The following is a 13,228-nucleotide window of genomic DNA, read 5'->3' on the forward strand; positions in this document are numbered from 1 at the left end:
CCACTGAGGTTAAATAGCTGAGTTTCCCTGCCAGTCAGTCAGAACTGAAGAAGTCCTTTGGATGAGGGACGAAACGTCTTCCAGTATCTTCAACCAAGTCCAGTTGCCCTTGACTTTAACCTTCGTTGGATATCTACGACCTGGATGACTGAGAATCTTCATAGACTGGTGGAAGGAGAGTAGATGACTTAGTGCTGATGTAGAGCTGGGTGTCATCAGCATAGCAGTAGAAGAGGAGTCCATGTTTCCGGATGATCCCGCCAAGAGATACCATGTAGATATTGAATAGTAGCCGGCCAAGCACCGATCCTTGAGGTACACCGTGTGAGACTGGTGCCAATTCAGAGCAGATGCCCTTAAGGGTGATGTATTGTTGCCTGTTGGTGAGGTAGGATTGAAACCAGGAATACAGTACACAGTGCCTGTGAGGCCAATGAGTTCGGAGAGGCGAGTGAAAAGAATGGAGTGGGAGACTGTATCGAAGGCTGCAGATAGGTCGAGAAGAATTAAGACGCTGACATGACCAGAGTCAGCTGCCATGAGAAGGTCATTTGTGGTTTTAATGAGGGTAGTTTCTGTGCTATGATGTGTCCTGAAGCCAGATTGAAATGGCTTGTAGCGGTTGTGATGTTGCATATGGTTGAGTTGGGCAGCCACAGCTCTTTCCAATAACTTGCATATAATCTATAATCATATAATATCTGGGTCCAGGCCAGGTTTTTTGAGTGTAGGGATCACCGCCGCAGTTTTAAAGCCGGTGGGGACCACCCAGAAGACAGCGAGGTCTTGATGATGCTGACCAGTGTGGGACCCAGAGTTGGAAGACATGCCTTGACCAAGGCAGTTGGCATTGGATCCTCTTTGCTGGTTGAACCTGGAGCATAGGCCAGCAGCGTCAGATGGTTGAGGAGGGTCAGGTGGGCAGAGTAGGCAGTTGATAGTGGAAAAAAGCTGTTTATGCTTGATGTTGTTGGTTGCCTAAGAGTGTCGAGTAATAGTTTTCGCCCTGGACAGAGCATCTTTGTAGCTCTTAACATGATCGTTGTAGGCTTCCTGGTGGACAGTGAGGCCAGATTTTTTATAGTACCTCTCCAGCCTATAGAAGTACTCTCTTCTTGCATGCTTTTTTGACATACTTCGTGAAATGACGAGATGTTAGGTCGGCGTAGTAGGTGCTGGCAGATTAGTGCTACTTTTTGGACTGTAAAATGCTCAATGCAGTTCAATCAAAAGCGTTATTGAAATATGCAAGAAGTTAGGAACCAATAAGCAGAATCGTAGGTTTGAGAAAAAGAAACACACAAATGGGATTATAAATTTAGTGTGATGGCTGAACTTTACTATATTCATTGTCAGCTATGACAAGATGACTATACAGGAAACACTGCTGTAACACCTTAATCCCACTGCAATTTAGACTGCATACAGTAAAAAGTTGTTTGTACACCAGCAGGGAAATATTTATATACAGAAATTTTATATTTTATTTCTTATTAACACAAACACAACTTTTACCATTTTATTTAATGAAATGTATGAAATTAATTGTTCTTAATGCAATGTAATTTACATGTAGCTTTGGCAATATTGTTGTTATACATTCATGCCAATAAAGCTGATTTGAATTGGAAGATGTAAGGTCCCGGTTCTGCCACTCAAAGCTGTAGTAATACAAATGGAAACTGTAAGGGCTGTGGCTGGTTTTCGGACTCGAATGCAGTACTTAGATTTAGAGGTGGTGAATGTAACTGGGTTTATTAACAGTTTGCTGGGTGTGAGAGGCTGGTTCAGAGAGTGGAGGGTCCAGGGACAGCACTATATTGGGGATTAGGGAAAGGGGGAAGTCCGTGGGGCATGGGCCCACCGGCCCAGGCGTGCGAGAGCAGGAGAGGAGCCATAGCAGGTGAATTGCTAGCCAGGGATATTGGTAAGGCGAGTCTACGATCTGGCGCTGAGTGGAGGCAGGAACCTGGTATAAAAGGCAGAGCATAATGAGGTTGATGGCTGGCAGCTGGTAACAGGCTCCTGCACACCTGACTCCACTCCTGCAAAAAGGGACACACACACACACACACTCACACACACTACCCAGGAACAGGGGACCTGACTGGAAACTTGACTACTATATATTGAGTAAAGAAAAATAACCCATTTCCTATTTTAATGGAGAACCAAAGACTTGGCACATACCGCATACCTACAGAATCCAGGGTTCAAATTCTACCATGGACTGCCTGGGATCACTTATTTTCTAGACCAGGGGTTTTCAAAATAAGGAGACTGTGGGCCTCCTTACTTGCATAGTTTTGCTCAGTTCCTGATTGCCTATGGGACCATGATTATGTTATTTGATCCCATAGACACTCAACAATTGAGTAAAGATTGCCTAACATTGATGTTTGAAATAACCTCCGACTACATCAAATAAATAAAAAATGCTGTCCTAAGGCATTTATTAGTTTCTGACTCTGATAAAGTGGGGAAAACTGTATTTCTGAACTCTATCCATAACCAAATCACACAGGTAGGCTATTCTACAGAATGTGATCTCCTTTTGATGACTATTGTAATATTGTTTCACTTCCATTCACTGAGCCTCCCCTGAAACAGTTTGGAGCCCCACTAGGAAGCCCGCCACACACTCTGAAAACCTCTGTTTCAGACAACACCTAATTTTATGTCTCAACCTCCAAGTAAATACAAATGCAACTTTTTGGTTATGAATGGATGTGTCACTTTTGTGCATTTTTAGAATGGTTACTCTAGATACTCCCTAAATTATACAGTGCCATGTTCTCTTGCTCCACTGGGGGTTCAGTGTCACTTTCAATTTGCCATCCTCTCTCACCATTGACCTATTTCTGCCTTGGTTCCCACTCACTGCTGTGCCTCCCAGTGTTGAATTGACCTAATAACCCCATGCAACACCTAGCCACTGGCCCTCTGGGAGCTGGACAAGAGGTGAGGGTTCACACTAATATTAGAAAATACGAGTAGGCCTATGTTATGTTGGAGAGGAATGGAGACCTCAATTTTATTTTGCTTTTAAGATCAGGGGAAATGCATTAACTGTACATGCTGTTACAACAAGGTGGATTTTGTCCAATGCAATGGTGCAAAAATGTATAGGTAAAAAACAAAACCAGTAAAAATGTATGAAGCAGAGGGGGGACTTTTTATTTACAATAGGTAGTGCAGCCTCAATGCTTCTCATCATCAAATTATGATTCTGGTCTTTTTTCCAATCAGTTTCAGGCTTCATGCTGTTTTATTCATCATGTGCGTTCATGCAGCAAGTGGATTTGTTGGGGGTGTGTTCAGTCCTCACAAAGACAAAGACAACAAAAATATTACACATCACTTCTTGCGTCATTGCATTGTTTTATTTGGCTTATGCTCATTTTTGAATCCCGAAGCATGTTGGCAACACGACTGTTAAGGTGAATTCGGTGCTGGATTGATTTCGTTAAAAATGTGATCCCTCACTCTGTTACTAGTTTCCCAACTTAAACCGTGCTTCAATATGAACATTTCAACATCTTCAACTCATTTCATGCTGGGTTTCAAAGACGTTCACATGCTCACTGAGAACTCATTCACATTTGGTGAAAAAGGTCATGCTCCGTGGCACTCTGCTGCAGACCTGTTGTATTTGGGAGTCGGGGGGCCATTATGTAGTAAGATGTGAAAAACATCAGGACAAGCTCCTTCATTTAGCATGACCTTCCGCGCAGCAATATCAGGGCTTGGCAACACTTTGGCTTTTGTAACAGGGGATACATATGGGGCAAGGGCACAGCAAGAATGAGCTGTCAGTATAGTCGGAGGGCAAGTCATGTCACCAGATTAATTGATGAGACTAATTAATGACATTACGTAATGATGGCAGTCTTCCATGCCAGTTCTTCACCCCTGGGTTATGAGACGAGCAGGGAGGAGGGGGTTTAGATGTTGCACACCTACAGCTCAAAGAGGGGAAAAATTACTATAGCACACACATGCGAACATTAATTAAAGAACACCTGAATACACACACACACACACACACACACACACACACACACACACACACACACACACACACAGGCATAACTCCTCTGTTTTTCTTATGCTTGCTATTTCTTTTCCCAGATCACACTATTGAGAATTGTTCTTCAGTACAGCAATTACTTAATAAACCCACTGATACCATTACTAGTCAGCATATTATGCAGAATATAAAGCAGAATTCACCCTTAAAAAGGAATTCCAGCTGATTCGTCATTTCAAACAATAGCTGTAGCCGGTTTCTGTTAAACACTATAGTGCTTTGCCTTTGGGCTTTTTTGTCTCGTCTTGTAATTTAATTAAATCTATAAACATTCAGTCACAAAATTCCCTCTCCATGCTTAAAGCTTCTCCGTCAACAGTGCAAACTTGAGGCTTTGTGTGCTTTAAGCTTGAGGGCTTCTATCCCAGCTTTTAATTTTTCTTTTTGTTATGTAGACCAAACAAAATGAATGCTCCTTAGAGAGACTTGGCAGAGACAGGATGTGACTCCTTGGGGCCTGAATCCTAATGACTTGTAAATAAATATATAATGTCATCACTTCATTAATTGTACCATGGATCCCGCAGTGAGAGTGTTTCCTCTCACATCATGTCACCCTGTCTTTAACTGCATGGGGCCTGATGTGAGTCGGAAGGCGTGTATCTCTGCTTATGCACACAGACTCATAAATCTAGCAGTTGTTTCAACCAAAGTCAATTAATTTATTACAGTCTGTGCGTTATATGGCATCCATGACATGTCTCTTAATGCACATTGTATATAAGTTAATAGAATAATCTCACATCAGTCTATATGTGATGAACGTACAATGTGTTTCCACCAGACACTTGGGATGGTTATCCAGGAAACAGCTTAAAAATGGGATCGGACGGACAGCCTTTAAATAGCCCAATTAGCATTTATAGCTTGAAGGCGAGACAAAGCTGGCAACGTCTGTCCCTCAGTTTAGAAAAGCGCTCCTCCATTCTAAGGATAGGGCTTTGGTTTCATGCTTCGACGGCAGAGCAGACTGTACACACAGACGCAGATGAAAGTGGCGATGTGAAGAATTCCTTCACAGAGAGTTTTGGGAAAATCCTCTTTAATTCAGTCTGATCCCGGGGTATTACACTCGAGGAGCTTTGCCAATTGTCATTTAGCTCAACTTGACTTTCAGGTATTTAACACTCTTATGAGAGAATCTACAAATTCCCTAAACAATAAAAAACTGTTACTGCTATACAATTCATGTCCTCTAGATTTTTTTATGTTTGATTTCATTTACTGACCAATTATATATTTTTATATAAGTTTTATTCCCCAACATGAAGGTCTAGTTCTGTTTCAACACTTTCTCTGCAGTGCCAATAATACATTTCTGGAGGTTAAATAGTGAAATATTTATGTATTTTTGGCTTTAAAGTACACACATTTAAAGTGGTATCAATTGATTTTTGGCCACTTGGGGGCAGCAGAACAAGCCGTAAACACAACATTTATTATTACCTTGTACATACAGTTGATATGATATAACAGTTCACTATTTACCCATACCAGTAGACACAGAGCAGCATTAGCATTGCTTTGGAGTCATGTTTCTGGCTATCTGACGACTGCAAGTCAAATATGCCCTCTCCTTTTAGTACTGAGGGAAATATCTAACTCCTAAGGGAAATATTATCAAAGATAAAAATAAAACATTAATGTGGTGGGCCTAAAACAAAATGGTAAAGATGTGGACTAAAACAGAAGCTGAAAGTTAGTAAAATGCTTCATAAAACTGAGGGAAAGGTGATAATTCTCTGTAAGTTCATCACTATAAGAAACACCTTTCACTGGTTCATATACAAATACTGATGAGTGCAGATTAAATAATTAAATTTAATCTAAAAATACTGGAATAAGCCAATTAAATAACTACAGGGTATAATTCGATAATGTAGAATTTTAACTACCCCCATATTACCAAGACTTCCAAATTGATTGAGGAAAAAAAATTATGAGAACATAACGACACTGAAGATAGGAATATAAACATAATCATAGCTATTGTCATCACACTTCAGTCTGAACAGAGGTCCTGTTTATATTTGGCAGACTGAAGATCCACTATAACTTTGTGGGAATCTGAATTGAGCTTGCTTCTCCTGTCTTTTTCAGCGTATATTTGGAGAAGCTTTTCATTGAGCTTATTTAAACCGCCATATTCCTTTACCAAAATAGAAACCTAGAAACATAAAAGGATAAAAAAAAGAAGATACGGCTTAGAAACAAATCAGTGCCATCTGCATGAGGGCGTCAGATCTTTACATGCATTTCCACAGTGGAGACACAAGTTTCAGGTTCATTACTTCACATGTAACAGTCAGTCTATTATCCATACACCATAAACCCATCACTTGCTTCTTTAATTTAGGATGTTTTTTCATACCCATTTTTTTTGGAACTACATATTCTTTATTTGACTTGTTTATTTAAAATAAAGCCATAGTAAAAAGAATCAGGAAGCATTTCATACCATGATAAATGCAGTTCAATATAAAAAGCGGTTTAAGGAAGTTAGCCTAAAAGCATACATATTTATTATCTTGAAGGTTGTTAATTTTACTTTGATCACCTTGTCTATGTGTATGAAACGACTGAGGCTTCTTCATGAACACTTTCACTTTGAGGCCATGTCTGGCTCCAGCTGGTCATTAGTGTATGCAAAATGCTGCATGTTGGCTGCCTCAAGGTTGAACTGATATTTCTTTTACCATTAGCTATCCAGCTAGTAAGCAAGGCAAATGCAATAGATGAAAAACATTTATAGAATTTTCACATTACTCCAATACATTATGCTCACTTGCTCACAGGCCTCTGTGGCCACTGTAAAGCTGAGATCCAGGTGCACATGGCAGAGAACATATTTCTCTCTGTGTTGACCCTGTTTGACCCTCTGGCCACCTCATTGAGTTTAGGTATTTTTCTCATCATGCATGGCAGTGCAATTGCACGCAGGGGACTAACTATAAGCGTAATGACTCTCTGGGCTGAATTCCCTTAAATTGAATTCCACTGAATAATCACCCGGCAATATAATGACCCATTACCCATTTGCTAGAATTGTCTCATTTGTCTTCTAAAATGCCTATTAAGTTACCCATAGTGTATTATATTTTACCATCAGATTTAAAATCAGACATATGTCCCTGAACACAGTTGTATGGCATATTTAGCAATCATTGTTTTCAAAAGACGTCCTCAAACTCGACCCATTTAAGCCTCCCATACAGCCCAGTATCTTTGGAATTGCATTCATTTTGGACGATTTCACTGGCCAGCATTTAAGTACAGTCCCAAAGTTCAGTACCCATGCAGCAGTGTTGTAGTCAAGACCACCCAAACTGAGATCAAGTCATGACCAAGATCAAAGTATATCTAGACAAGACCAAGACTTTGAAGGGTTGGGACCAAGTCAAAACCAAGGCTAGGCAAGATCGAGTCAAGACCAGGACTGGTGCCCCACACTACATTACACACAATAAAATGCGGAACATGATCATAGGCACTTCTCAAATTGATCTGAAAGAACCCCATTCCCATGAAAAACACCCACAATACAAGCACACACTATAAGCTGGAATCAACTTAGCCTTCTTTATTGAGGAGCAGTACCACAGTCAGAGGAAAGACACCACAATGCAGTACACACTATTAACAAAATAACTAATAACTAACTAATCTAAATAACTGAAGACTGTGGGAAATACTAACACGTTTACATATGACTATACTATATCTATTGTGAAAGTATACTCTAAATATTATTATTTATTTTCTCAAATTATTATGACTTTATTCTCAAAATCTCAGATGGCTGTGTATGTATATGTGTATGTATGTATATATATAATATATAAAAATAATTTTACAATTCTGCCTGTTGGTTGTTATCTTGCAAATTTGGCGCTGACTGACAACACACACACACACACACACACACACACACATATATACATATATATATATATATATATATAAACTATATACATATATTATTGCAAGGAGCAATTTAGTAGTCACTGGATATTGATAGATACATGCCCATACACCTACCTACAGTAATTCTATGCCCTTGGAGTCCCGAAGGATTTGTGATGTGAAGAGATGAACATTGTTTCATCAGTGCAATAGTGATCCAGAAAGTTTATTTGCAACTCCTCTTACATGTTGCAGTTAATTTGCAGCTGGTTCACTTAAAAAGAATTGCATCTGATTACTTAATAAAGAAGTATACGGGAAAGCACTGAAAGTACTCTATTGCTTTCTTTCACGGGATCAGGTACTTGATTACTAAGCATCCACAAACCATTTTGTACAGAAGAAGACTAGTTGAAACACTTGGATCATTTCACATTACCGTTATATTAATGGTGCATGAGCTAATTGGCTTGGTCTGTTCTTTAATATACATGTTCTTAGGCAGTGTTTTGACACAAATTCCTTGATTGCATAAGTATTCTTGCGGATATGTATGCCTTAAATGTTTATTTCATACCGCTTGTGTTGAGGAGCTAAAATTTGAGAGTGGACTTTGAAGCTGTTAAGCAACATCTATTTTTCTCCTCTAAGTGAAAATGTGCCCAATTATAATATATACAATTTCCCACAGCTGTTCCCTCAATTTTTTTTTAAAGAAACTTTGATAAAAGGTTCTTGAGTGGCAATGATTATGCAAGTCTTAAGTATCTAACTATATAGCTATCTGTGATTGTTTAGTGCCTTTTGAATAAGAGCAACTCATTCAAAGTCCAACTAAACAAACTGAGATATTAGACTGCCCTGTGCCACAGGGCCTTGGCCACAAACTCCGGGCTTTCATAAAGAATAAGTTCTCTCTCACCAGTGAAAGAAAGAGGCACAATGAGAATGGAGTACAAAATATATCAAAATGGACACAAAGTCTGACTGAAAGAGAGAAAGAACCCGATAGAAGCAGAGGGTAAGACAACCAAAACGACAAACAGAGCTTGAAACGGATTAATGAGTTAATGGGCTCATATGCAGTATTCTATCTTTTGTGCCAGCTAACAGCACACAGCTTGGGACTGAAAGATGAATCTTAATCTTAATCATAAGAAAAGATGTCTCATTAGATACTAATGATATAGAGGCAGATTTATTTGTAGATATTGTCATGGTAAACATGTACAATTAGATTAATCTGCCACTATCTGACAAACAGTCAAAACCGTCATGTGTGAGGAAAACATTATGGTAAATTGTGACATGAGAACAGGAACATTCTGGTTTGCATGTTTGACAGATAATGGCAATGAAAAACTAATATTCCAAGTATTTTTACCTAGTTTATGCAACTTTAAATCAGAGTGTAGACCTCTGAAGCCACAAGCAAACCCAAATTCTGCAATGGATACATCTTCAACACCGCTAACTGAAATAAGCGCTATGGGTTTACCATGTTTTCCTTAAGGTTTAACCTCACAGTGCAGCCCTAAGCTGCCCTCAGAACCACTCAACTGTTTATGAAGCCACAAATTACTGACCAACCACTGCCCTTCGCACACTGGCTTATAAATCAAAGTGTTGACCTCATTGTGTTAATTATTTTATTGAGATCCTTTTTGTAATACTAATTTGTGATGGAAATTCTTGTGAGAGAGTCATCTCTTAATTAAAAAAAAAGGTTTCAGGAAACTCAGGATGCCTTACACAGCTTTGTTATTTGAAGCTAGACTCAAAGGCATTACCTAAGTCACGTTGGAGGTCACATGTATTGTATTCTAAGAGGAGACAATCAGTCTGTAAATAGCTAAGATTGAAGGCTTACCCTAAAAATTTCTCATCTTTTAGCCTTGGCTATAAGATCACAGCCTTGTTATCAGCACAGCTGGTTTCCTGACAGAGAGAGAAACAGTATCTACAGAACTACTGCTAGGGAGACAGACTTCACCTCTACTTCTTGATATGTCAGTGATCCAGAGTGTGACATGTTTATGCTCAGCTTTACCCACTTTAAATCCCCTAAGTAAAATTACCTCATAGATATAAGTGCAACAACTAATCCTGTTTAGAACACCATTTGAATAAATATTTCACAAAGGGAGTAGAGGTCTTTACAAGAAAATGTCATAAAATCACATGCAGATGACATGATTTTGTATATCACAATCTTCATAGATAATAATGTTTCTCTAGATGTGAAGTGAATATGTAAAAATGTGAATCTATCCATGTATAGATAATATAATGTTTCTTGGAGGATGAGTCTTATTGATATTTAAAACTAGGGTAAATAACACTGGTGAAACAAGCAAGAGACAGCTAGATTTGGAAAGTATTCAACTGAAAAAAATTGAAATGTAGGTAGAAGGACTTTCATTTGGCCCCAGTGAAACGATTGGCTGGGCTTATTAGAGGCCTGCAACAGCCATAGATACCGGATTCATTCCTTTTCTCTCCAGAGCATTTGATTTATTGATTGCTGTTGGGATGTAATGAGAATTTAAACAAATATATCCAGTCAGATGCAAGTGAGATTACTGCAACAGGTAGGTGATGGCATCGATAACCATGGAATCGTCTTCTTGGGAACTGGAACCAGGCAAGATGTCTTCCACAGCACTGGTATTTTCTCCTGGTTAAGGCTCAGATTGAAGAGGTATCACAGAATAGCAGATAGCTGTCTGGCACAGGTCCTCAGAACCCTTTGGCTGATATGGTCAGGGATTGCAGCCTTGCCCTTTTGGAGTCTCTCCAGTTGTCTCCTAACCCGGCCTGTAGTCACTGTCAGGTGGGGGAAGGTGCTCACTGTCAGTGGAGGAAAGGCACTTCAAAGGTTGGGGGTGGGGGTCCAAGGAGCTCACCAGGGGTGAATTGGAGGGGCCGGAAGCATTAGTGGGAGTGGAGGAGTGTGGAATTCTGAGTGTGTGGAGTAGACAGCTGAGATCTAATCCTATTGAAGAAACAGTTTAGCTTTTGCCCCCTCCAGGCTGGCCAGTGTTTGTCTGTGTCTCACCTTGAATCCAGTGATTTCCTTCATTCCACTCACACATCTCTTACACCGTTCAGCTGGAGTTTGGCCCCCAAGTTTGGCCATTGGACAAGAGTGACAGCAGGACCAGTTTGTGATCTGCCAAGGGCAGGAATGACAGTGGCACTGTATGCATCCTTAGCATTTCCATACAGGAGGTCCAGTTATTGTCTTAGTAGTAGGGCAGTTAACAATAATAAAATATTGGTAATATTTTGTCCACTGTGATATTATTGAAGTCCCCAGTAATGTCTACAAAAGCACTGGGATGGGAGTGAATGGTGTCACCACACCAGCTGAGGACATAATCTCTGAGGCAATTTAATAATGCATGCACAAATATTCTTCACTCTATTGCTCCTTTTATAAACAATATTATTAGATCAAATGCACTGCTATGGATCTATGAGCAAATCAAGGATCTCAAACGACAATGCAACAAAACTGAAGAAAGTGAATAAAAGTCACCCATGACATCCTCAAAAGCTTGATGAAGACCACATATGAGTATACAGTTAAGAATGCTGCAAAATCCTGCTACTCTAAATCTATCACCAGCCATTCTCACAAAAACCCAAAGTCCTTTTTCAGAAAATCAATTAATTCATAGAGAATTGCTTTCCCTACCAACCTTAAATATGCAATAATCTGACCCCTACTAAAAAAGCAATCTCTTGATTTGGTTTTAGATAAATTTTTGAGCAATTTCAAAATCACCATTTTTAATAAAAAAATGTATGTTCTTTTATGAATAACAATAAAATATATCAAAAAATTACAATTTGGAAATCCTGTTCCTTGCCCCTGCCCTGCCTTGGAAATCGTTTCCAAGGTAGGGCTAGTTTTTGAAATGACTAGGATTTTCCATGGATCTCTGTTTCCTTTATAATTTCCCATTTTCTCACCATGTTTACTTCCATTTCAACTACATCGTCATCATGTTGGACGTGTGGTTCGTTTTCTTCTTCATCGTTCAGCTCAATTATCTCAGCATTTTCTATTGCTGCATTGTTTTCTAGATGGTTTTCGTTTCTGTTGGTGTTGCCTATTTCTAGTTTGTTTGCAGTCATATTAGGTCTTGATGTTGGATTTTTTTCATGCCAGATGATGTATGTGTTTGCAATGACTGATGTTGTTGGGTTTATATAGCTTTGTAGTATGCTTCCATCACCTCTTTATACTCTTCCCTGGACCATTTAGTTCTAGTGGGCTTTTGGCAGTTTTCAGATGGCGCAGTTTGAGGGCCTCTATGAGGAATGTTCTTGCCGTGGTGATCCTCATTTGCTTGTTGGGTAGAGTTTGTTCCAGTAACAAACTTTTCGACCTCCCTACTGATGGTCGCAGTCCTTGTTGACCAGTGCAACGGCCGATGCGGTATGGTAATTTGTTTGGTTGTTCTGTCATTGCAGATATGAATTGAAGCCCCTTTAGCCGCTCTCATAACTGGTCTGTTATGCTTGCGTTGCCCGGTCTGCACCACTTGGAGGAGAGTTTGAACTTCTGCAGACTTTATTATTATTATTATTTATTTATTTAGTTTTGGTTTCTGAGATATTTCACAATGTGGATAACTCAATCCCTGATCTTGTTAGGAAATTCTGACCATAGGTTATCTGTGGATACCAGCTTGCTTGGTTTGGAATGTCTCCTAGCCAATAATGGTCTTGGGTGCAATGATATTTAGCATTCTGTGTGCATCAAATGAGAAGAAGCTGGACCTAAACCAAGTCAGCTGATGATGCATAAAATCATAAAGTATAAAATGAAGCCTTGCCTGTTTGAATTGTGAGCACTCAAGCCCTCTTCTACTCAAGCTTTCTTCTAAGGTTGTTAAGGGGCAGAAATCATTATTTCATCAGCCAGATGAAATGCTGTACAGGTGAGGACAATTATCGGCAGGCTTTTTGAAGTGCTGATACGTTAGGTCTACCAATGTATAATTCCCAGCTCAGACCCAATAATACCCCTGAAAAGCTAGAACTATGGGGTAGTGGAGGCTGAGATCTGTCAGTGCTGAATGACTGGAAACAGAGAAGTGGAGAGGGAGAAAAACCAAATCCATCTTGGCCTGTAGTAGTTTTGGAGGTCCTCTTTTAGCCATCCCAGCTATTATACGGGTCATTTACCATACAGTATGATGCTGCCTACTATGCTTCATTTTA

The 13,228-nt window shown here is 39.6% G+C and overlaps 1 long non-coding RNA gene across 1 annotated transcript in view; it reads right to left on the reverse strand.

Annotated features, from left to right (window-relative positions):
- LOC123969796 overlaps positions 1 to 13,228 on the reverse strand; it is an 86,648-nt gene that overhangs the window by 5,557 nt on the left and 67,863 nt on the right. The gene's annotated exons all lie outside the window — the stretch shown is intronic.

Source organism: Micropterus dolomieu, linkage group LG04 (genome assembly GCF_021292245.1).
Source record: "Micropterus dolomieu isolate WLL.071019.BEF.003 ecotype Adirondacks linkage group LG04, ASM2129224v1, whole genome shotgun sequence".
In the NCBI taxonomy this organism is placed as follows: domain Eukaryota; kingdom Metazoa; phylum Chordata; class Actinopteri; order Centrarchiformes; family Centrarchidae; genus Micropterus; species Micropterus dolomieu.